General features: G+C 35.1%; 1 protein-coding gene and 1 pseudogene across 6 annotated transcripts in view; one reads left to right on the top strand and one right to left on the bottom strand.

Moving 5' to 3' along the window:
• The window catches only part of TCF12 (transcription factor 12), a 373,813-nt gene that overhangs the window by 323,549 nt on the left and 23,453 nt on the right, over positions 1–26,811 (bottom strand). The window lies entirely within an intron of this gene.
• On the top strand, positions 848–1,270 carry LOC113908829 (annotated as a pseudogene).

Genomic DNA, 26,811 nt, shown 5'->3' with positions numbered 1-26,811 from the left:
TGCTACCATCAGCTGCCCTTGTTTTTAGCCAAACCTATTCCCCCAACCTGTGCATTTGAACTATCCTCCTCTCAGCTCAAACTATTCTTCCTCTCCCTCCAGTAACATCAGTTCTTTTTCTCTCTACGAACTCACTTCCATCCTATAAACATGCTATATTAACTCTCAAAAGAGATAAAAAATTAAAAACTACTTCTAACCCACTCACCTCTCCCCATCATCACACAGCAACAGCCCCTTTCCCACAAGAGCAAAATTCTTTATCCCTAAAGAGCCTATATTTGCTGTCTCTAATTTCTTTACTTCCACTCTCCCAGACTTCTTCCCACTAGATTCTTGTTCCCTCCAGTCTACCACAACCGCTCCTTTCAAGGTCACCAATGACCTCCAAATTATTAAATCAAGTGGTCAATTCATCATCTTCATCTTAATTGTCTTATCCGCAGCACTTAATACTCTTATTAGCAGCCCCTCTTCCTTAAAATGCTCTCTTCATTTACCTTCCATGATACCATACTTGCCTTGTTTTCCTATTGTATTTCTGGACAGGCCTTAAGTCTCTCCTGATCATCACCTCAACCTGTAAATGTTGAAGTGCATACGCAGTCTTTTGATCTCTTTTTCATGTACATTCACTTCGATCTCATCACTTTAAGTTCCATATATTCAGATGACCCCAAGAGGATAACCTCCAGCTCACTTTTCTACCAACATCCCAGACCAGAATATTCAATTACCTACTAATATCTCCAACTGGATGTCTAACAGGTATTTAACATGTCTAAAAGTGGATTCCCAATCCTTTTCCTAAAAAAATGAACTGGGCTACTCACAGAGCAAGCTGAACATGAATGCCAGATGACTTATATCTCAGTTAAAGGACAGTATTCCAACTACTGAACTTTCAATCAGTGGACCTTTTGAAAGTCAGGATCTTCTTGGAAAAGGTTTTCCTTGTATGAAAAATGAACTTTCACCCAGTCATCTTCTTCAATTATCAGAAAAAAATTTCCAGCTCAACTAAAATAAAATGAATCTTTCCACACTGAGAAACATCCATGGTCTATTTGCTCCACTAAAACTACAAATGAAATTCAAGGCAGTGCAGCAGATTCAGCTTCTTCCGTTTCTTCCAACATCAAATCTTTCATTGGATATTTTGAAGGGTAATGATGGGACTATTGGATTTGAAGATATTTTTGACCTGTCACAAAGTAAACTAATGGGAGAAGCACACTTGATGGTGGAATATAAGCTCAGTTTACTGTAATTTGTTGTGCTATTCATGAAAACAGAGGGATTGCATCTTGTCTCTAGTCATCTTTTCACTATAATTTGATGTACACAACATTAAAAATACACATGAGAATTTTTGCCTAAATAGTATCTGTGGTCATTTGAAATATCTGGGTCTTTGCTTAATGACCATGTGACAATTGAAAGCACTAAAAGGAGATGATTTTAAAACACCCAATTATATAAACAATAGTCTTCTATGTCTTTAAAGAATTGTTGCTAATGAGTATTTCAAAACTGTCTACAAGTTCCAATTAAACCTATTATCTGGATATTCCATAAATTTAATTTTGAATAACCCTTATCAGCATTTGAGTCTCCAACCTTCATAGTATCATCTTTCAGAATAAACATCTGTAATTGATTTCAGTGGCAACACTTCAAATTAAGTACAAAGTAAGAGATTTATATTTTACACCTTGTTTCAGTATAGCCCATTAATGCTGGGCTTTATTGATGCTATTTTAGAACTATAGCTATTCTTTGAGTCTTTCAGGTTGAAAAGTGTAAGTTCAAAGGTTCTGATTTGGATATTGTCTTTAAAGTGAAAAATTAAAGCAACCAGCATATGTTGATTAAAAAAAAAAAAGGAACCTACTCCTTTAGTCTTCTCCATTCTCAACTGAGAGTAACTATTCTTTCTGTTGCATCAGTTCTACCTTCAGTATATATATCTCAAATTTAACCACATGTTCTTAGCCTCCTAACAGGTCTCTTCTTTCTACCCTATTCTCTACACAGCAACCAGGGTGATCCTCTTAAAACATTAAATGAGATGTCATTCCCTCCGATGGCTTCCCATTTCAGTCAGAGTAGAAGTCAAAGCCATGCTGCTGCACTTCCAAATGGCTCCTATGTGTTTCAAATTGAGAAGTAATCTGACTTCTCTTGGTTCATGTTCTAAAAGTAATATTATGAATAGATCCAAAAGAAAATAATGGAGGCCAGCTTTCTCAACTATTCCTAATTAAACACAAGCCAAAAAAAAGGAATCAAAATTATTTTTTTTAATTTATTCATTTATTTAAGTAATCTCTACACCCAATATGGGGCTCGAACTCATGCCCCTGAGATCAACAGTCACATGTTCAACTGACTGAGCCAGCCAGGTGCCCCAACAGGGATCAAAATTATATTCTCATTTAGTCACCACTGAGTAGCTCAAAAAATTGGTATTTTTTAAATCTCTCCACTTATCTAGTTTAATATGAAACAACACTCACTTTTTTTGTTAAGCAATTCCACTATAGTTACTGCGTTCAAGTTCCTCAGATAAGAAGAGCTCCAATGGATAGAGTATCTGCCCTGATACCTGATCTCCTTCTCTCGCTGCAGTGAGATTTGAGCTGAAAAACCTGCAGTAGGGCGCCTCCCTACCCCATCCTAGGTAATGAACATCCTCTCTCCCTTTATGAACTTTTATTGAACCCAGAACAAGTCCTGTGGTTCCCTATTTCCTCTCCCATGAACCTGGCCTACTCCCTTATACATACATAAAACTCAGCAAAAAGCCAAGAGTGCCACAGTGAGGAAAGAGGCACATCTGGGCCTTGGCAGACACAGCTCTATCCTCTTCACTCAGTGAACTACGAGACGGACTGACAAACACAAGAAGAATGAGGGGAAGCCAGTTTTAAAAAACTTCATACAGTAGCCACAAGTTTCAGGAACTGAACAGAACCCATTATTTGTGAACTATGTTTCATCCAGTACCAAAGAATGTCCTTGACAAGTATTTCTTAACTGAGCAATTGAATCTCTACTCTCAATAACCAAAAGGAATGATTTAAATATTCTTTATTTTCCTTTACATTTACAAAAAGGCTTCTTCACACCAGAAAAGGCTAGGTGGTATTCAAAAGAATGTTCCTTAGTCAGGGCATATTAGAGTTTAATGAAGTAATCACTATCAATAATTATAAATCCAAACCAACTTAATCCATTTTATGCCAAAAACATTTGTTATTTACTAAGTACTTGATATACCTTTAATTCACAATTGATCGAGTTCATATTTAAATACATTTAATATATATAAATCATTTACTTTATTTTTTCAAATTTTGCTACTATATGAAAGAAAAAGTTTAATAAATTGCTTTTAATATCAAAGTCACTTGAAGGAGAAATCACAACAGTCTATAGATCTCGTAGCCACATATCAAGTGACTGCAATCAACTATACCCAGAGGCAAACAGAGAAGCTAGAAAAAATGCCTAAATAAAGCTCATGCACTCTTTCCCACAAGAGAAGTGAAAATCATTCCCTGGCTTATTTTCATATACCAACAGTCTCTTGATTTTAACAAGAGACACCTCATTTTAATCCTAGTCAGTTTTTAGCAGGTTATAGAACCAAATAGACTATACAGTATAATAAAAGCCAAAAATTGCTCAGTCCTGCTAAAAACTGACAAGCTAAGAAATTACTATAGGTAATAAGGAAAGAAAAAATAAAAATGCCACATATATACATGCACAGAAATCAGAAAAAGATTCCCATAGAACCAAACAATCCTATCAACCTTCATCATAATAAATATCCCTGTATTAGAGCAAAGTACAACAAATAAATATTCATGACTATAATACTGATAAAGCTAGATATCAGGTAAGCTTTAAGAAAATAAAACTCATAATACAGTTTATAAATATTTTATTCAAAAATGACTACAACAAAGTTGCTTCTTCAAAAAATTCAACTGAATATAATTTATACTATCAGAAACAGTGACAAACAATATGTAAATCCTCAACTGTCAAATCATTTTCCCTATCGGCTAATTGTAAGAGCTCCTTTACTCCACTTGAATAGTAACTATCCTGTGAATTGGGAATATCCCTAAAGTTTTATCTGACCCAAAATACGCTAGTAACCCCTAAGGCCCTGGGCATTTCCTCTAAACCTGCTCAGTAAACAAAGGTAAAAAGCTAAATGTGAATTTTGAACTTAATTATATACTTTAGATACTTTTTTAATGAATAATTACTTTTAAATATAAAGGATGAAGCTTAACACTTTTTGGTATAAAATGCATGCAAATAACCAATGGATTCTTTTTCAGATGGGATAAAATAATAAAATAATCTTAAATACCTAATTCAGTAGCTAGATTTTATCTTCCTCTTCATTCTTAGAGGGAGAAAATTTTTTTCAAGTTTAACACCAAAATTTTTCCCTTTTCAACTAGCCTAAAAAGTAGGAACTGTATTTTATATTTGCAGACAGTAGTAATGCTTAAAACAGGGTTATCGGGTGCCTGGGTGGCTCAGTCGGTTAAGCGACTGCCTTCGGCTCAGGTCATGATCCTGGAGTCCCGGGATCGAGTCCCGCATCGGGCTCCCTGCTCAGCAGGGAGTCTGCCTCTCCCTCTGACCTTCTTCCCTCTCATGCTCTCTCTCTACCATTCTCTCTCTCAATAAATAAATAAAAATCTTTAAAAAAAATAGATTTATAAAACAGGGTTATCACTTCAATAGCTTCTAACAAATCAAAATGGCAAAACTTCTACCTGGTCCTGGAACAGCTTTCCTTAGAAGTTTTACCAGCTTTTATTTCTTAGAAAAAGACATAATAGAAGAGAATAGTAGAAGTACCATATGGAAAAATTCAAACAAGTCATCCACACATGAGGTAACTGAGTATAATATAGAAATGACATATACATCCCATTTCCAAATGTGATTCCACATAAGAATTAAGCCCTCGTACCGTAAGCCATTCACTGTATGTACTGAATTCACTTCTCTCCTAAGGCATCTAAAATGATACCAATTATATATATCATTCTTGAGAGGATTGAGAAAACAGTCATCCAAATAATTTCTAAGTTCATCAGCGTAGATGAAGAAGTATGGCTCGGAAAAAATCTATACAAATTATTATCCATCCTGGGATCAAGCATTAAAAATAACACAGTATCCTCAAGAACACACACTATCTACGGTGATTTGACATATACAACCTATTAAAAGGCTAGTCTACTATTTGAATATAATTTTTTGATCAACATATTTCAAATTAAAACCATCAATAAACTAGCTTTTACTAGGTCCTAACCATGTGTCTGGTCTTTTCTTAAAAGCACAAGAGTGGAGGACACAATTCCTACCAACAAAAAGCTTATTACTAAGAAAATAAGTCTAGCACACAACACAAAAACACATAAACAAGAAGCTGCAAGAACAGCCACAAGAGCAAAACCATGATGAAGGCTGAGATTCAGGGTGTAGAACAGAGAGAAAGCTGCTGGTTAGGTAAAATAAGGATCTTGAGAACTGTAGGCAAATCATGGAGTTTGAAGATTTACTTTTGTTTTTTACTAGTTTTTAAACAAGACCAAACTCTGAACTAAGTAATTTTTAATGATTTTTATCTACTCTGCTTTTAATACCAAAATGCATTAATATTAGAATGTATTACACCACAGTGAATATTCCAAAAATAGAGACAATCTTAGCCCAGCCAAAATGTCATATAGCACATGCTTGGGAACTTAGGTTCTTGAAACAGCATACATGTGAAAAGAAAACCTCATATAAATATTTGTCTGGAGCTAAGATTAGCATTGGGGGGAAACTCAAAATATATGTGCTTTCAAGTTAAAGCTAAAAACTAAATGCTTATTTTCCTTGTGCGGGCCTACAGTTGTACGCTTACTGCTGACTGGATCCTTTCCTATCAACACACCCAGCACTTCAAGAGACCCGACCGCTCTGCCAAGATTTCTGCCTTGAAAGAGCCTTTGTTGCTATGGCAATCTCATGTTCTCAGGGAACCAAGTTCGCAGCACCCTATGATACATACATGAACAATGTTCAAACTCGGCCTGTTTCCTCCTCAAGGCACAGGGAATATCCTGTGTCACAATCATAACAATTTTTACTTGCTGTAATACAAGGTATCAACAGTATCTGCCAATTCATGGAGAACCAGAGTTACTTCAAAATAAATAGCTGCATCTAAAGAGGAGAGAGAACTGTGGGTGGGAACCTCCTTTCTTATTATAAAGCAGATGTCCTAAAGTATGAAAGCCAATTAAATAAAACCCTGAGTCCAACTGAAATTTGATCAAAGATTTCTCCCTTATCATAGATCTCAAAACACTTTCCTAAAAAAATAAAATAAAAATAAAAATACAGGTGGGATCCCTTGGTTAAGATTGTCCTCTACCCTGACTGAAGATTTAGCACCTTATTTGAACACACAAAGCTAAATTCTGCCTAGAATTAAAGCTTTCCTTAGGAAGAAAGACTAAAGGTTCTGAAAGTTAGAGGCTGTAAAGTATACTCTGTCAAAATTTCATAAAGAATATATTTGCTAATAAATAGCACATGTGAAAAATCACAGCCAGAGTTCAAGTGCATGTTTCCAGATGTAAAATACTTCTGACCTAAAGAAATTATTTTTTCATCTATACTCAACTTACAGTGCCCCACATTCCCATATTGAATAAACTGTGCTTTCTATTCTCAAGTAGCTCTCAGGTTAACAGCAAATACCGTAACAGTAAAATCCAAAAATCAAGCACTGAAAAAGTGTGATGAAGGCAATGACCTTCCCTAAGATTCTGAAAATAACCTCAATTTTAAGAAGTGTATGTGTTTCTAGAAAATAAAAGTCAGAGTAAAGAGTATTTAAATGCTGAATTTATCTTTTGCAATTGATTTTCATTACAATATCAAAATATAATTCCACAGGGAGTGAAAAACATTGGCCTTGACACATCGATACAAATTAAATCTGCTTCAAAGAAACATTCACTTCAAGGAAAGTTCTAAGATATTTTTTCCAATATGCAGGCTATGAGCATTTAATTCTTCTATATAAACTCTGTCAAACAGACTAGACAGGCTCATGGAAAATTATTTAAATGCACACATATTAATGAACGCAGTTCGTTTCCAGTTCATTAGGGGTTCTGAATTCCTGAAAGTCAAGTTGTTCATAATATCATTCCAAATACTTAATGGAATTTAGAGCTAAAAGACAAGTAAAGATGTCTGAAAAGTTCCAAATTTTCTATCAGAAAATAACCTGAGAAATGAAGTAACAACAATCTCCTTTTTCTTTGCAAACTGAGGTGCAGGTAGGTTACATCATTAACTGTAAGAACTTTCTCCTCTGTGATACTGTGTTTTTGGTTTTTGGTTTTACAAAATTACATTCCAGTTTCTCTCTTCATGTTCCTGAAATCTTTTCCTTGATATGGTTGGAAATGTCAATTGCTTCCGACGTCAATGAAGCTACCCTCTTTCTTTAAAGGAAGATGTCTAACGCAAGTTAAAGGTCAGTGACCCAAAAGACTAAAGGCTACCTAGAACAGAAACAGTTGTAACAGACCTTTTATCCAATACAGGAATCAAGAGTGGAGTTTAAGCCATAGTGTCAAGCATTTTGCAAAGCAGCATTAACAAAGACCAAACCCATCACACCTCAGATGTGCAAATCCAATCATTTTCACACCTTACAAAATAGTAAAGAGAAACTGGCAGCTAAAATTAACTCTAGATCATGGCTTTCAAAGGTTTTTTGGGGCTTTTTGTTGTTGTTTCTGTTGTATTTTTTTTTTTTACTACAATCCACTGTTAAATACATTTTATATCACCACCTAGTGTATATAAATGTATATTTATATACCAAACTAAAATTTTATGAAAACAATCCTATAAGTACATGTGATGCATTCTCATAGCTTCTGTTCTGTTGCATTTATCATGATGTGTGAGATCCACTAAAATGTTTTCTCAACTCACTAACGGGTAATGGCCTGCAGTTTGAAAATGATGGAAATTGTAAGTTAACTATTACTAATACAAAGCCTCAAGAAGAACAGTTTTCAGACATTCATTCCCCAAATATTAATATGACATGCATAATACTATGTATTTGACTACACTGTGCTAGATATTATACTGCAAGATCTTGAGACTGCTCATACAAATATAACTATAGTGTCTTGTACTCTGGTGGTTTTTATTTTAATAAGGTTAGATACACAAGGGAAAAAAGACAGATGGGTTAACCCATTTATTCATTAAGTTTTTTCACAGTATTTTTTCTAACATGTCTAAAAGAATACCAAAAGGTTTATATTTGTATTAGAATTACTATTATAGTATATTATACATAGTCTCTCTTCTTAGATATATGGAACTATATTAACCATATGCAATACATCTTTCTCATCCTTGAAGCAGTTAACAGAACAGGTACTTATTTACTGAACTAATGGCTATATATCATCTTAAAGAACAGTTTAAATCTCAAAGAATTAGGATAAGGCACAATAAAACAGCTTTGGGTTAACAAAAGTAATTTTGGATACAACTACCAAAATACCTCAAATATCAAATCAAATCTCTGGAAGCCTAAATTCTGCTCTATGCATTTGTAAGACTTTTGAAATTACTTAAAAATAGAATTTTATTGTAAAAATGACTAAACCAAATTCCATAATCCAGTTATTATTAGTAAAATCCCTATTTGAAAAATCCATGAGTAGCTAGTACATTTTAATTTAATCATTTCTTTTCTACAACAAAGGAATATGTCCAACTCAAATTCTTCTGGGAATAAATCAGAATACAAATAAATTACATAGTTAACAAATGCATTTTCTAGCTTTACAACTCAGAGATAGTGATTTCATTGATAAAAGAGATATTCACTATATTTTACAGCATACTTATTGTGATTATTCAGATTAATTCTGTCATTTCAAAAAATTGAACAAAGATTTCACTATTTCTTTTTAAGACCAAAATGAAATGAAACAGATGGCCTGTTAACTTTATCTAATTCAATATTTGCTTACACCAACACCAAAACATAACATTTTCTTAAACAATGTTATTAAGTGGTAACACACATAACCATTTCAATAATGTAGACATATGACACCTGAATGTAAAATTTTTTCTCAACAATTAAGAGATTGAACAGCCAAGTCTGATTAAACTGTCTCCAATTCTTTAATTTACAGTGGATTAGACTCTTGGAAGAAAATGGTCTCCTACGTGTGGAAGGTTTTTCTCCTATAATAACTGGATTCTGGGATGCCTGGGTGGCTCAGTCGGTTAAGCATCTGCCTTCCGCACAGGTCATGATCCTGGAATCCCGGAATCAGGGTCACCCTGCATTAGGCTCCCTGCTCAGCAGGGAATCTGCTTCTCCCTCTCTCTCGGGCCCCCCACGCAGCTCACATTCTCTCTCTTGCTCGTTCATTCTCTCTCTCTCAAATAAATAGATAAATAAATAAAATCTTAAAAAAAAACTGGATTTTTACTTCCATTTTTCATAAAGCCAGGTGGTTAACACCTCACAGATCTTTAAGAGTGCTTATCAAACCATTAGAGACTTTGTTCTCTACATGAAACAGTGTAGAGACAGTCACTAGGGAAAGGAAAGAACTATTTTTCCACTGGACTGATTGTAAGGCAGCTCGGTTGTGCCATCTTACCTGGTGAAATAACTAGAAATCTAGTTTAAGTTTTCAGGATATAGGTTCGCTCTACTTTTAGAGTATTGTAGCCTCTCTGTGGAAACAATGGATACTCACAGTCTATTAGGTTTGCAGCACAAATTAGTCTTTCATCCACATATCACAAAGAAAATGCCAGGCTCATAGTAAGTGCTCAAATATTTCTTGAATGAACAAGTATTTAAACAGCTACTACATGCAAAGCACTGTCTAAGTCCTGGGAATATAAAGGATCCAGAACATCATCAATCAGAATCCTATTTGCCATAAGAAACAGACAAAAATTCAAAATAAGACATGACCCGACAAGAGAGAGTTTTCTCATTCTGCTACAGGAAGACAACATAATGTAGATTTTTTTTAAAAAGCACTGAAGTTGAAACCCATTCCCAGTTTCACAATCCACTAGATAAGTAATATAAACTTGTTAACTTAATATTAAAAAGCTAGATTTCTCTTAATATTAAAAAGCTAGATACAGGGACATCTGGGTGGCTCAGTCGGTTAAGTACCTGCCTTTGACTCAGGTCATGATCCCAGGACCCTGGGATTGAGTCCCACATCAGGCTCCCTGCTCAGGGGAGAGTCTACTTCTCCCTCTGCCTGCCGCTCCCCCTGCTTGTGCACGCATGCTCACCCTCCCTCTCTGACAAATAAATTAATTAAATAAAATAAAAGCTAGATACATAAGCCTAATTTAAACATAAACTCAATAATGTTTATGTTAAAAAAAGCTAACTGCAGTTTTTATGTGAGCTTTTAATATATGTATGAGACTACATACAATGCATGGCCTAATATACTTAGAATGTGGCCAGTGCAACTGTGGAAATGAATTTTCTTTTTTAAAAATAATTTAAAGCAAAAATATATAACGGGGAAAAGACAGTTTCTTCAATAAATGGTGCTGGGAAATCTGGACAGCTACACACAAAAAAATGAAATTGAACCACTTTCTTATATCACACACAAAAATAAATTCAAAACAGATTAAAGACCTAAATTTAAGATCTGAAAACATAAAACACCTAAAAGAAAATATAGGCAATAACTCTTGGGATATTAGCTTTAATAATATTTTTCCGCATGTCTCCCTAGAAAAGGGGAAAACGAAAGAAAACTAAACAACTGGAACTACACCACACTAAAAAGCTTTTTGTACAACAACAGAAATCAATAACAAAACGAAAAAGATAATCTACTGTATGTGAGAAGATATTCACAAATGTACATCTAATAAGGGGATAATATCTAAAATATATAAAGAACTCTTTACAATACCAGAAAAATAAATAGCCCAATTAAATAATGGGCAGAGAACCTAAACTGACATTTTGCCAAAGACGACATGGCCAAGAGACTGATGAAAAGATGCTTGACATCATTAATCATCAGGGAAATGCAAAACAAAACCCCAATGACATATTACCTCAAACTAATCAGAATGACTGTATCAAAAAGACAAGAAATAACAACCGTGTAAAGATGTGGAGAAAAGGGAACATTAGTGGACTATTAGTAGGACTGTAGATTGTTGCAGCCACTGTGGAAAACAGTGTGGGGATTCCTCAAAAAATTAAAAATAGAAGTACCATACAACCCAGTAATTCTGCTTCTGGATATTCAAAGAAAACAAAAACACTAATTCAAAAATATATATGCACCCCTATATTCATTGCAGCATTATTTACAATAGCCACAATATGGAAGCAACCTATGTCCACTGATACATGAATGGATAAAGAAGATGTGATACATGTACACAATGGAATATTATCCAGCCATAAAAAAGAATGAAATCTTGTCATTTGTGATAACGTGGATGGGTGACCTAGAGAAAATTGTGCTAGGTAAAATAAGAGAAAGACAAATACCATATGATTTCACTTTTATATGGAATCTAAAAAAACAAATGAACAAACAAAAATCAGACACAGACTCATAAATACAGAGAACAAACTCGTGGTTGCCAGAGAAAGGAGAGGGGGATAGGCAAAGTAGGTGAAAAGGGATCAACAGGTACAAACTTTCAGTTATAAAATAAATAAGTGATGGGGATTAAAAATTACACCACAGGGAATATAGTCACTAATAATGTAATAAATATGCATGGTGACACAGTAACTATACTTGCTATGGTGAGCATTTAATAATATATATAACTGCTAAATCATTATGTTGTACACCTGAAATACATAATATTATATGTCAACTATAATTAAAAACTCTAAAATACTAATTTAAATATAAATAGGCAGAACTTCTGTTTCCAGTAAAGAAAGATAACATGGAGTTAAAGGGACTGGATTTACATTCTTGCCTGTAAAAAAGCATAAAAGGAAGAAAATAAATGTCAGTGCTTTTTCAAGACACTGGACAACAGGCAACAAAGAACATTAATCTCCAAGAGGCAAGATACAAATTATATGAGCCCCACAAATGACCAAACTTACTGACTTGAGGAAGTTTCCAGGCTGAGGTACAGAGAAGGGGAATGAAGATGGAGAATGATGGACTCATTGAGTTGGAAACATGGATATGGACATCATAGAGTAAAGAGGACAGAGAATCAAAGTGCAGCACTGAGAGCAAGCAAATTCCTACAGACAGTTCTCTTTGAGTACTAATCAACACATGCATGTGAGAAAACTACCTGAAGCCTGAGAAAAAATAACCCCCCAAAATAAAAGGTAACAGTGCCAGGCACTCATACTGGGCCAGTAATAGTGTCTGTTCCTAGCAGCGAGACTGGAAAACTTCATGAATCCTGGGGTGCTGGTAGAACACATAAGAACATATTCCTTCAGTAGTGAGGAATAATTAGCCCTAAACTAAGCACTGCTCTGCATCTACCTAACAAATCTTAGCAAGCAAGACGAGAAAGGACCAAGCTGTTTCAAAGTAATTTAACTACAAACTAAAACAAAGTTTAACATTTTTAGTAATACAGAAATATACAACGCCACACGAGGTAAAATTCACAATGTCTGGAAACTAATAAAAAATTACTAGGCATACAAAGAAGCAAAAAAGTACAAACCCTACAGAGGGGTAGAAAAAAAAAATCAATTAAATCCAACCACAACTGACACAGATGTAACAATGAAAACACCAGAATATTAAGTTAGTTATTATAAACTATTCCATATGTTCAAAAAGATTAGACACATGGAAAATAATAAAAAAATATAAATCAGTTTGTAGATATGTAAATAACAATGTATGAGAAGGTTGGAAGATGGCGGTAGAGGAGGAGGACCCTACAGTCACCTGGTTCCCCGAATACACCCAGGTAACTATCAAAATCATAAATACCCCAGAAATTGACCTGAAGACTAAGAGAACAAACTCCACAACAAAAGGTAGAGAAGAGAACACATCAAAGAAAGTAGGAAGTATGGAGACACATTCTGGAAGAGAAACAGATCATGGCTGCTATGGTGCAGAGGGAGCAGCAGTCACCAAGAAGGGCAACAGACAAACTAGCACATAGGGGAGCACACAGAGAAAACCAATTCCCATAGCAGTTGCCTTGGAAAGCAAAAGGAGTCAAATTTTGTAAGTTCTTGAAACGTAGGGCTTATCATCTGGAGTTTTAAAGGTCAGTGTGCTTGGTTCTGTGAGAGCCAAGAGAGCCTTGCGCCGCTCTTAGAGGAGCACAGGCAAACAACCTACAGACATACAGCATGGAAACAGTGGTCTGAAGAGCGCCTCGGGCACAAAGTAGGGAGGTTATATGCTCATCTCAGAGCATATTCCAGAGAGACCCCCTCAAGGAACAAAGAAACTAGCTCATGCCATTTCTGTCTCCTACCCCTCAGCATAAGCAAGAGGTGACCTGCACGAACCAGCACAGCACCAACACTCTCTACCTAACTTGCATACATCAAGCCTAACCCCTCCCCCCGCCCCCGGAACATCAGTGGAAATGCCCTTTACAGTTACATTTGCCTCAGTGCCAGCACAGCAGGCTCCCTCCCCAAGAAGAGTGGCCCAAACTTCTGCTCATACCATGTCTCCCAATACAGGAGTTTTAGGGCTTTGGTTCTGCTGATGGTGGCAACAGGTCTCACTTCACAAACAGACCAGAACACATGTAATTAAAACACGCCCCACATTCAGGCCAGGGACCAAACACTACCTAAAAAGGCAAAGAGAGGTTCTGCAGATGACTAACCTAAACGATAAAGTGGGCAGGACAAAACAGCAGAGCACACACAGCACACAATGGAGACACTCCTGGAAGTGCCAGGGCCCTGGGGAACAGGAGACACTACACAGCAGGGCACTATGGGACCTCTTCTTCTTAAGGCCATTACCCTCAAGAGCAGGAGACATAGCTGACTCTCCTAACACACAGAAGGAGACAAAGAGACTTAGACAAAAAGAGAAGAAATAGAAATTTATCCCAAATAAAGGAAGAAAAGAAGGCCACAACTAGAGACCTAAGCAAAACAGATATAAGTAACATACCTGATAGAGAATTTAAAGTAATCATCCTAAGGACACTCACTGGACTTTAGAGAAGAGTGGAAGACATAAGTAAGATCTTTAACACAGGAATAAGGAATAAGATAGCAGAGATTAAGGGCTCAATAAATGAAATGAGAAACACACTTGATGGAATGAACAGCAGGCTGGAAAAAGAAGAGGAATGAAATGATAACCTAGAAGGGCAATGGAAAGTAACTAAGCTGAACAAAAGAGAGGAAAAAAGTATTGTACAAAACAAGTACAGACTTAGGGAACTTAGTGACTTGATCAAACGTATTAACATTGATATTATAGGATTCCCAGAAGGAGAGAAAGAAAAAGGGACAGGAAATTTATTTGAAAAAATAATAGCTGAGAATTTCCCTAATTTGGGGAAGGAAACATATCCACATCCAGGAGGTGCAAAAAACTCAAAATCAACAAAAGCAGATCCACACCAAGACATACAACAATTAAATTGGCAAAATATAGTGATAAAGAAAAAAAATTTAAAGCAGCAAAACAAGACAGTAACTTACACAGGAAAACCCATAAGGCTAGTAGGAGGATTTTTCAACATAAACTTTCTAAGCCAGAACAGAGTAACATGATATATTCAAAGTGCCGAATGGGAAAAATCGGCAGCTAAAAATAATCTATCCAGCAAGGCTATCATTCAGAATAGAAGGAGAAATAAAGAGTTTCCCAGACAAAAACTAAAAAAGTTATGACCACTAAAAGAGCCTTGCAAGAAATATTAAAGGGGACTCTTTGAGTGGAAAGCAGAGACCAAGAATGAAAGTAAAAGGCAGGAAACACAAAAGCAGTAAAAATGAATATTTCTGTAAAAAATCAGTCCAGGAACTCATACAATAAAAGGACGTAAAATATAACAACATATACCTAAAACATGGGGAGGAAAAGAGTAAAGAATGAGTTCAAAGTTAAATGACCATCAACTTAATATAGGCTGCTATATGCAGAAGACATTATATACAAACCCAATGATAGCCATACATCAAAAACCATTGATAAATATGAAAAGAATAAAGAGAAAGAAATCCAAATATATCACTAAGGAAAATTAGCAAACCATGAGAGAAAAACAAGAAAGGATCAAAGGAAATCTTCAGAAACAACCACAAAACAATAAAATGACAATAAATACATATTTATCAATACTTTGAATGTAAATGACCTAACCACTCCAATCAAAATAGATTTAAAACAAAACACGACCCATCTATATGCTGCCTGCAAGGAAATCATTTTAGACCTAAAGACACTTAAAGATTGAAAGTGAGAGGACAGAGAAACATCTGATGAATATGATGTTTCATCATGCAAATGAACATCAAAAAAAAAACAAAACAGAGTAGCAATACTTATATCTGACAAAACAGACTTTACAACAAAGACCATAACAAGAGACAAAGAAGGACACTACATTTTAATAAAGACAATCTCAAAAGAAGATACAACAATAGTAAATATTTTTGCATCCAACACAGAAGCACCCAAATACATGAAACAATAATAAACATAAAGAAACTAATCAATAATAATACAATAATAGCAGGGGACTTTAACATCCCACTTACATCAATGCACAGATCATCTAAACAGAAAATCAACAAGGAAACAATGGCTTTCAATGACATACTAGAAAAGATGGCCTTAACAGATATATTCAGAACATTCCATCCTAAGACAGAATACACATTCTTTTCAAGTGCACATGGAATATTTCCCAGAATAGATCATATATTACACCACAAAACAAGCCTCAACAAATTCAAGAACATCAAAGTCATATCATGCATCTTTTCTAACTACAATGTTATGAAACTGCAAGTCAATCACCACAACAAAAAATCTGGAAAGACCACAAATACATGGAGAATAAATAACAGGCTGCTAAACAATGAATGGGTCAACCAGGAAATGAAAGATGAAGTAAAAAAGTACGTGAAACAAATGGTCCAAAACCTTTGAGATGCAGCAAAAGCAGTTCTATGAGGGAAGTATATAGCAATATGGGCCTACCTCAAGAAGAAAAATCTCAAATAATCAACCTAACCTTACACCTAAAGGAGCTACAAAAAGAACTAACGAAACCTAAAACCAGCAGAAAATAAAGATTAGAGCAGAAATAAATGATATAAAAACTAAAAAAACCAATAGAACAGATCAATGAAACCAGGAGCTGTTTCTTTGAAGAACAAAAATAAATAAATTGACAAACCTCTTGCCACATTCATCAAGGAAAAAAGAGAAAAGACTGAAATAAATAAAATGACAAAGAAGAGAGGAGAAATAACAACCAACACCAAGAAATACAATTATAAGATATTATGTCCAACAAATTGGACAACCTGGAAGAAATGGATAAATTCCTAGAAACAAATAACCTACCAAAACTGAACCAAGAAGAAATAGAAAATTTGAACAGACCAATAAAGAGCAAAGGAATTGAATCATGAATCAAAAAACTCCCAAGAACAAAAGTCCAGGCTTCACAGGCAAATTCTACTAAACATTTAAAAAAGAATGAATACCTGCTCTTCTCAAAATATTACGAAAAACAGAAGGAAAACTTCCAAACCCATTCTATGAGGCCAGCATTACCCTGAAACCAAAACTAGATAAAGACAACACTAAAAAGGGGAACAAGCCAATAACCCTGATGAACATAAACACAAAAATCCTCAACAAAATATTAGAAAACCAAATCTAACAACACATTAAAAAGAAATAACGTGATATATGAGAAAGGATAAGAACTGTATGATCATTTCAGTAGATGCAGACAAGGCATTTGACAAAGTACAACATGGATTCATGACAAAAACCCTCAACCAAGTAGAAAACCAAAATACTCCACCAAAACTGATACACAAATTCAATAAAGTTGCAGCATGCAAAATCAATGCACAGAAATCTGTTGCATTTCTAAACACCAATAATAAAGCAGCAGGAAGAGAAATCAAATTAACAATCCCATTTACAATTGCACTCAAAATAATACCATTCTTAGGAATAAACCTAACCAAAGAGGTGAAAGACCTGTACTCTGAAACCTATAAAACACTGATGAAGGAAACTGAAGAGGACACCAAGAAATGGAAAGACATTCCATGCTCATGAATTGCAAAAACAAATATTGTTAAAATGTCTAGATTACCCAAAGCAATCCACAGATGTAATGAAATCCCTATGAAAATACCACAGCATTTTTCACCGAACTAAAAAAAACTTTAACATTTGTATGGAACCACAAAAGACCCTAAAACCAAAGCAATTCTGAAAAAGAAAAGCAAAGCTAGAGGCTTCACAATTCTGAACTTCAAGCTCTATTACAAAGCTGTAGTAATCAAAACAGTATGGTACTGGTGCAAAAACAGACATATAGATCAATGGAACAGAATAGAAAACTCAGAAATGAACCCACAACTATATGGTCATCTAAATCTTCGATAAAGCAGGAAAGAATACCCGATGGGAAAATGACAATCTTCAACAAAGGGTGTTGGGAAAACTGGACAGCCACATGCAAAAGAATGAAACTGGACTACTTTCTTACACCATACACAAAAATAACTCAAAATGGATGGAAGACCTAAATGTGAGACCTGAAACCATAAAAATCCTAGAAGAGAACACAGGCCATAACTTCTCTGACACTGGCCATTAAGAACTTTTTACTAGAAGATAGGTCTCCTGAGGTAAGGGAAACAAAAGCAAAAATAAAACATTGATATTACACCAAAATAAAAAGTTTCTGCACAGCAAAGGAAACAAGCAATCAACAAAACTAAAAGGCAACCTACAGAAGGGGAAAAGATACTTGCAAATGCCATATCTGAAAAAGGGTTAGATCCAAAATATATAAAGAACCTACAAAACTCAACACCCAAAAAACAAATAATCCAATTAAAAAATGGAGAGAAGACATGAACAGACATTTCTCCAAAGAAGACATACAGATGGCCAACAGACACATGCAAAGATGCTCATTATCACTTACCATCAGGGAAATGCAAATCAAAACTACAATGAGATATAACCTCATATGTGTCAGAATGGCCAAAATCAACAGCACAAAAAATCACAGGTGTTGGCAAGAATGCAGAGAAAAAGGAACACTCGTGTACTGTTGGGGGGGAATGCAAACTGGTGCAGCCACTATGAAAGTTCCTCAGAAAGTTAAAAAAAAAAACTACCCTACAATGCAGCAATTGCACTACTGCGTATTTACCCAAATAATACAAAAACCATATTTTGAAGGGATATATGCACCCCTATGTTTATAGGAGCATTATTTACAATAGCCAAGATATTGGCTATCAACTGATGAATGGATAAAGATATATATACACAATGGAATATTATTCAGCTATAAATTGTCTATCGACTGATGAATGGATAAAGATGTAACACACACACACACATATATATACACACACAATGGAATATTATTCAGCCATAAAAAAATGAAGTCTTACCATTTGCAACAACGTGACTGGAACTACAGAGTACAATGCTAAGTGAAGTTAAGTCAGAAAGACATATACCATGATTTCACTCATATGTGAAACTTAAACAAAACAAATGAGCAAAGGGGGAAGAAGAGAGAGAGAGAGAGACAAATCAAGAAACAGACTCTTGATGATAGAGAACCCACCTCCCCTCTGATAACCATAGGTTCTCTATACAGCAACATAACACAAAGGCTGGGAGAAGAGAGATGGATTTATATTACAGTCAAGTGACTACACTATATGTAAAAAGACATAATATCACTTATGGTATGCTGAGTTAAGTTGAAAATGTGTACTATAAATTCTAAAGTAACCACTAAAATAACAACTTAAAAAGTATACTTAATAAAGTAATAAAAATGCAAAACAGAATCATAAAAAAACAATCGATTTTTTAAAAAGCAGTAAAAGAGGAAAAAGGCAACAAAGAACACAAGATAAAACAAAACAAATAGCAAGATGATGGATTTAAGTCTAACCATATCAACAACCACATTAAATGTTCCAATTTAAAACCAAAGGTTTCAGACTAGATAGAAAGGTAAAACCCAACTACATGCTGCCTACAATAAATGCACTTTAAATAGAACAGTTAAAAGTAAAAAATAAGAAAAGGTATACAATGCTAACACAATAAAAGAAAGTTGAAGTACATATATTAATATCGGGCAAAGTAGATTTATAAGCAAAGAGTATTACCAGGGATAAAGGAAGCCATTTTATAATGACGAAATAGTCAATTCATCAAGAGGACACAGCAATCCTAATTAATGCATTTAATAATAGAGCTTAAAAATATGTGAAAAATAAACTGATATAACCACAAGGATAAATAAAAAAGACAATTCTAGTCAGAGATTTCAATCTCCCCTCTCAACCACTGACAAATCAACTAGACGGACAATATGAAAGGACATAAAAGACTTGAATAACACTATAAACCAAGATGACCTGATACTTAAAAAAAACACTCCATCCAACCAGAGCAGAAGATGTATTATTTTCAAGTTCATGCAGAACATCTGCAAGACAAACCATATCCAGGCCATAAAATAAGACTAATAGGTTAAAAAAAACTCAATTAATACAAAGTATGTTCTCTGACCACAATGGAATTAAAGTAAAAATCAGTAAATGAGGGGTGCCTGGGTGGCTCAGTCAGTTAAGCATCTACTCTTGGTTTCTGCTCAGGTCATGATCTCCCACTTAGGAGGATCCCCACCTGGGGGTCCCACTCAGCAAACAGTCGACTTCCCCTCTGCTCCTCACCCCCACTCATGCACACGCTCTAACAAATAAATAAATCTTTTTTAAAAAAATAAATATACTATTTATTGTAAACAACTTCCAGAAATTTAAATACGTGTTGCTAGTGGCTACTATACTGAATGGCTCAGACTTACTGTAAAAACATTATCTAGAGCCTTTTCCTGTTTTCCCCACTCACTATGCCTTCACCTAGCATACTAACAAATCATGCACCAACTCTCTGGACAGAAGTAGATGTTTTAGTGTCTGTAGATCCATAACACTTTAATCATTGTTCTTAAAGCACTTTCCAAGTTGTACTGTTATTTATCTGTTCACGACTGTCTTCTCCAACAAATCAGAAGCTCTTCCAAGAGGAAGGCCATACCAAGTCACCTTCATATCCTAGACACCAAGCACAGAGCCTGGCACAAAGTATATGTTGAATAAATGTTAGAGTATATAGTTCAAGTTTTTTATGAAAGTTTTTTTGCAAACTAGTCTTTTTACACTGTTTTCTGTACCAAGAAACACCATGACAATTAGATATGTATATGTGATAAGGAAATTGTTAAATCATCCTTGCCTAAAGGAAATGCTTTTAATTCATATAACTGAGTTTCAGGAATTTTTTTACAGACTGGTTTTACATCTATAATTTTTCATCAATAAAATTACTGAATCCCTAATATATAACAATGTCTTATGTACTTGGAATAAATTATAGAATAAAATGAATAAAACAAAGGACGTTCTATTCATTCACATTCTAATGAAATAACTGAAAGAGTGGATTATGATACTTTTTGGTAGGTACTTTTTAAAAATTACCAAGATAACAAAACTGTATATTACTAAGTATTCATAATAATCTTAACAAATATAGAAACATACAAATTATGTTTAGGACACAGAATAATGTAAAAAGTAATGCAACTGTTTATCTCTATTTATCAATGAGATAAATAGTCCAGAACACCTAAAAAATTAAGACATCTAAAATAACTCAATAAGGAATGCCTGGGTGGCTTAGTCAGTTAAGTGTATGCCTTCGGCTCAGGTCATGATCCCAGGATCCTGGGATCTAGTCCCACATCTGGCTCCTTGCTCAACGTGGAGCCTGCTTCTCCCTCTGCCTGTCATTCCCCCTGCTTGTACACACTTCCTTGCTCGCTCTCTCTGACAAAAAATAAGTAAAATATTTAAAAATAAATAAAATAACTTAATGAAATGAATAAATATAAAAATCAAGGATTTCAACTATATTTTTCAGTGTTTAAAACTGTTTTACGTTTTAAGAGTGCTATGAAAATGACCTTTTTGGAAGTCATGAAACTGGACATTTTCTCTCATACACAGTCACCAACAAAATCTGGTTGGAATCAAGAGAAATCAGCAGAGAAAATCAGTTAATTTAAAGGTAATCTGTATTTGAGCCTTGTCCATTTCTTATAGATTATGATTTCTCTGGGGAAGAGAATGGGACTTTTCTTGTCCTTACCAAGGAAACGTATAAACATTCTCTTCCCTTAAATGATACAGAAAAATAAGTGCAAGTAGATTATGTAGACAAGTGAGTGGGTGGTGATACTTAGAATAACAGAACATGTTGGTATTCTATAGAGGCCTTAAAGACTGCTGTTACTTCTGTAGTTTTGGCTATGACCTTTGAGCTGATTCTGTCATAAACTTCAGCCCTCAGCTTCATTCTGAGGTGACTGCGCCACTGAAAATGTTTTATCCTCCTCAACCTACATAAAATGTCACTGGTATTTATTACTCCACTGGTATTTACCCCAGTTTGTCTAAACAGTCTCTTCTGGACTCAAGGGATTTTTTTTTAAAGAGCTGTCTTATGCAGGCTGCCGTGAAGCCAAGAAACTCTCATATACTAGCCTGAATTCTTCAAAGAGAGAAAAAACTTCTCCCTGGATATAAATTCTGATGTTCTGGAGTTAGAGTAACTTTTTCAGGTCACTATGACACCAGGGCAACATTCATTATACAGGCTTTTCTGTAGAGATCTGGAGGATGGACTTTAGCAATAAACACTATTTCAAGTTGTATACTGCTCTGTCACTTGGAAAGCATTTTCACATGCACAATCTTATAAACTCAAAGAAATCTTGTGGGGGCACCTGGGTGGCTCAGTCGTTAAGCGTCTGCCTTTGGCTCAGGTCACGATCCCAGAGTCCTGGGATCGAGTCTCACATCGGGCTCCCTGCTCCACGGGAAGCCTGCTTCTCCCTCTCCCACTCCCCTGCTTGTGTTCCCTCTCTGTGTCTTTATCTGTCAAATAAATAAATAATATCTTTAAAAAAAAAAATCTTGTGAACAGAACTTATTCACCACCATAGTGATAATAAATCACAAAAAAGAAAAACTGTGACATCACCTTGGATGGCCCACTCCACCTCACACTAATAACTCATTTAAGAAGAGGTCCTGTCAATTCCACATCTGCATGTTCTCACTTCTATCCTCACCCAGCTCGGCTCCATGCAAAGCTATCATTTAAGCTGCGCAGCACAAACCTCCACGGGCATCACTCACAATGCAGTGTAATACCTGACCAGACATACGTGGTTGTCCTACCTTCATGAACACTGCCTCCACTCTGGTACATGTTTCCTGTTAGCCACACTACCTTCCTAAAAAGGAATGGGAATTTCTAATTTCAGGCGTAATATAGTAATTGGAACTGAATTTAACCTCTCATTACAAATAAGTAGAAAACTGGAAAATATGTCAAATGACTGCTTTCAGACAATGGAAAACAAATAGTGTAAGACTATGATCCCTGCGAAAAGGGAAACAAACTACATGAACTCTACCATCATCCTAGTTTCCTGCCTAGACACAATTTGTACATCACTGTGCAGGGAGGGGATCTCAAGCAAACCAGAGGATATCAATGAGTTGAGGGGACAAATATTAGAGTTCTGGAAGACAAGGACAGCTAGAATTTGTGGGGCAGAGATACAGAGGAAGGAGCTATGCAAAGAAAGATCTCCAGAAATCTGCATGGAGTTCCCATGAGTATGTTATTAACAGGAAATCACACAAGCATATGGTAAAACTCTACAAAGGCAGGCAAAAAATAACCCAAGAGTTGTTAAGTTGAACAATTCCCAGAACTCAAACAGGACTAGGAGATGTTATAAGTTGGAAGCAGTCAGAGTGGAGCATAAACATTGAAAACTCAAGGCATTCATTAAAAATCTCAGAAGGGTTATGACTTTGTCACAGGCTAAAACATTCTTAGCATAAAAGTTACTCTAGATCCACTATAATGAAGCTTTAAAAATAAGACTTGAAGCGGGGGCGCCTGGGTGGCTCAGTCGGTTAAGCATCTGCCTTTGGCTGAGGTCATAATCTCAGGGTCCTGGGATCGAGTCCCACATCTGGCTCCCTGCTCAGCGGGGAGTCTGCTTCTCCCTCTGCCTCCCTCTGCCTCCAGCTCCCCCGGCTTGTGCTCTCTCTGTCTCCCTGTCAAATAAATAAATAAAAGCTTAAAAAAAAAAAAAAGACTTTAAGGGACTGAGTTGATTTCCAGTACCTTAATTTCCTGTCATAACAAAAGTTTATATTCTTTAAAAGAAGACAACAAAATCCAAACACTCAACAATGTAAGAGTCACAGCATCTAGAATCTAACAGAAATTTATCAGACACATGTGGAGGCAGGAAAATGTGACCCATAACTAGAAAAAAAACTGTCAACAGAAATAGGCCAAGAGTACAAAAGTAATGATATTAACAAAGAATTGAAAACAGAATAAAAATAGAAACATCATGAAGAAAGAGATACAAGACCAAAACAAAAGGCGGGGGGCAGCTTCTAGAAATAAAATACAGTATCTGGAATGAAAATTTTAAGGATAGGATAAACAAGAGATTAGATACTACAAAAGAAGAGATCAGTAGATTTAAGACACAATAGAAATGATTAAAACTGAACTATAAAGAGGAAGAAAACTGAAACAAATTTCATATAATCTCAGTAATTTGTGAGGTATCAAGAAAGTTAACATAGGTGTAACTGGAGTCCTAAATGGAAAAATATTTGAAGATATAATAGCCAAAATGTTTTCAAATTTGATGAAACATTATAAACACACATACCAAACATATACATACACACATAAAAACCTCATAATCAAATTACTGAAAACAAGAAAGTCTTAAAAGCAGCCAGAACGGAAAAACATCTCACATAAAATGGAACAAAAATTAAGACTTATTCTAGACTCGTCATGAAAATGAGAGCAAAAATACAACGAAGAGACATTTTTAAATTGTCAAAAGAAAAAAGTCAATCCAGAATTCCATACCCAACAAAAATATCCCTCAAAGGTAAAGGCAAGGTAACTTTTGAAACCAGCAAAAATAAAGAGAATTCACTGCCCAGAGTCATGTACTGTAAGAAATTTAAAAGAAATTCTTCAGGTGAAAGGAAAATGAGACATGATAGAAACTCGGATATACAGAAAGGAATGAAGAATGATAGAAATAAAAAATATATGGATAAACATGAACTCTCTCTTAAGACTGATAGAGGAAAAAAAAAAGGAAAGACACAATTACCAATATCAAGAGGTAAAGATAAAATTCGAGTACATATCCTATACACAACAAAAAGGATAAAGGAGGGATGTCGAGGTGACTCAGTCGGTTAAATGTCTGCCTTGGGCTCAAGTCATGATCCCAGGGTCCTGGGATCGATACCCACAGTCTGCTTCTCTCTCTCCCCTTCTGCCTCTCCTCCCTGCTAGTCCTCTCTAATAAATAAATAAAATCTTTTTTTTTAAAAGATTTTATTTATTTGAGAGAAAGAGAGAGAGATCACAAGTAGGCAGACAGGCAGGCAGATCATGACCTGAGCCGATGGCAGCTGCTTAACTGACTGAGCCACCAGGCACCCCATAAATAAAATCTTTAAAGTAAAAATCATAAAAATTAAAAAATAAAAGGATAATGGAGTATTATGAATAATTTTTAGAGCAATAAACTCAATAACAAATGAACTGGACAAATTCCTTGAAAGACACAAATTACAAAAACTGATTCAAGAAGAAATAGAAAACCTGAATCACCTTAACAACTAAAGAAACTGAATTCACAATTTCTAACCTTCTTACAAAGAAAATAGTAGGCCTGGAAGGTCTCACTGGTGAATTCTGTTACGTACTTAAGGAAGACATAAAACCACTTCTACACAAAACTCTCAGAAAATAGTAGAGGAGCAAGGGAACACTTTCCAATTCATTTGATGAGGCAAACATGACACTGATGCCAAAACCAAGACAAAAACAGTACAAAAAAAGAAAAAGAAAACTATAGATCAATATCTATCATGAATACAGATACAAAAACCCTTGACAAAATATTAACAAATTCAGTAATATAAAAATAATATATCATGACCAAGTGGAATTTATTCCAAGAACACAAAGCTGGTTTACCATTCAAAAATCAAGGTTATTGGGCGCCTGGGTGGCTCAGTCGTTAAGCGTCTGCCTTCGGCTCAGGTCATGATCCCAGGGTCCTGGGATCGAGTCCCACATCGGGCTCCCTGCTCAGCAGGAAGCCTGCTTCTCCCTCTCCCACTCCCCCTGCTTGTGTTCCTGCTCTCACTGTCTCTGTCAAATAAATAAATAAAATCTTTAAAAAAAAAAAAAATCAAGGTTATTCACTATATAAATAGAACAAAGGAAGAAATCTGTCTCATGATTGAGGATATCTCCTCAACCTGGTAAGAGGCATCTTCAGAAAAACCTGTACTTTAAATCACATTTAATGGTGAGAAACTGAATGCTTTTCCCCTAAAATCAAGGACAAGACAAAGATATCCACTTATATTTAACATTATATATTTACTATAATTGCCAGTATCCTAAATCAGTTAAAGAAATAAAAGATATACAGATAAGAATGAAAAATATATGTCTTAATTTACAATGTGATTATATACATAGTAAAACCTAAGATATCCATTTTTTAAAAAAGTCATTATACCTAATAAGTCTATTTAACTTAGCAAGGTCACAGGACATAAAGTTAATATATAAGTATTATTTTCATCTCTATATACCAGCAACAATTTATATTACAAAGCTGCACTGATCAAAACAGTATGGTACTGGCACAAAAACAGACACACAGATCAATAGAATAGAAACAGAACAGAACAGAATAGAAAACCCAGAAATGAACCCACAACTATATGAACAAATAATCTTCAACAAGGCAGGAAAGAATATGCAATGGAAAAAAGACAATCTCTTCAACAAATGGTATTGGGAAAACTGGACAGCTACATGCAAAAGAATGAAACTGGACCACTTTCTTAACATCATACACAAAAATAAATTCAAAATGCATGAAAGACCTAAACGTGAGACTTGAAACCATAAAAATCCTGAAGGAGAACAAAGACTAACCACTTTGACACTGACTGTAGCACCTTCTGTCTAGATATGTCTCCTGAGGCAAGGGAAACAAAAGCAAAAATAAACTACTGGGACTTCTCCAAAAGAAAAAGCTTCTGCATAATGAAAGAAACAATCAACAAAACTAAAAGGCAACCCATGGCAGGGGAGAAGATATATGCAAATGGCAAATCTGGTAAAGAGTTAGTATTCAAAATCTGTAAAGACCTTATTAAATTCAACACCCCAAAAATGAATAATCCAACTTAAAAATGTGCAGAAGACATGAATAGACATTTTTCCAAATAATACAGATAGCCAACAAACACATGAAAGATGC

This window comes from Zalophus californianus, chromosome 6, assembly GCF_009762305.2.
Source record: "Zalophus californianus isolate mZalCal1 chromosome 6, mZalCal1.pri.v2, whole genome shotgun sequence".
Classification (NCBI taxonomy): Eukaryota; Metazoa; Chordata; class Mammalia; order Carnivora; family Otariidae; genus Zalophus; species Zalophus californianus.
Note: the sequence above shows the minus strand (reverse complement) of the source record. Positions and strands in the feature narration are given on the sequence as shown.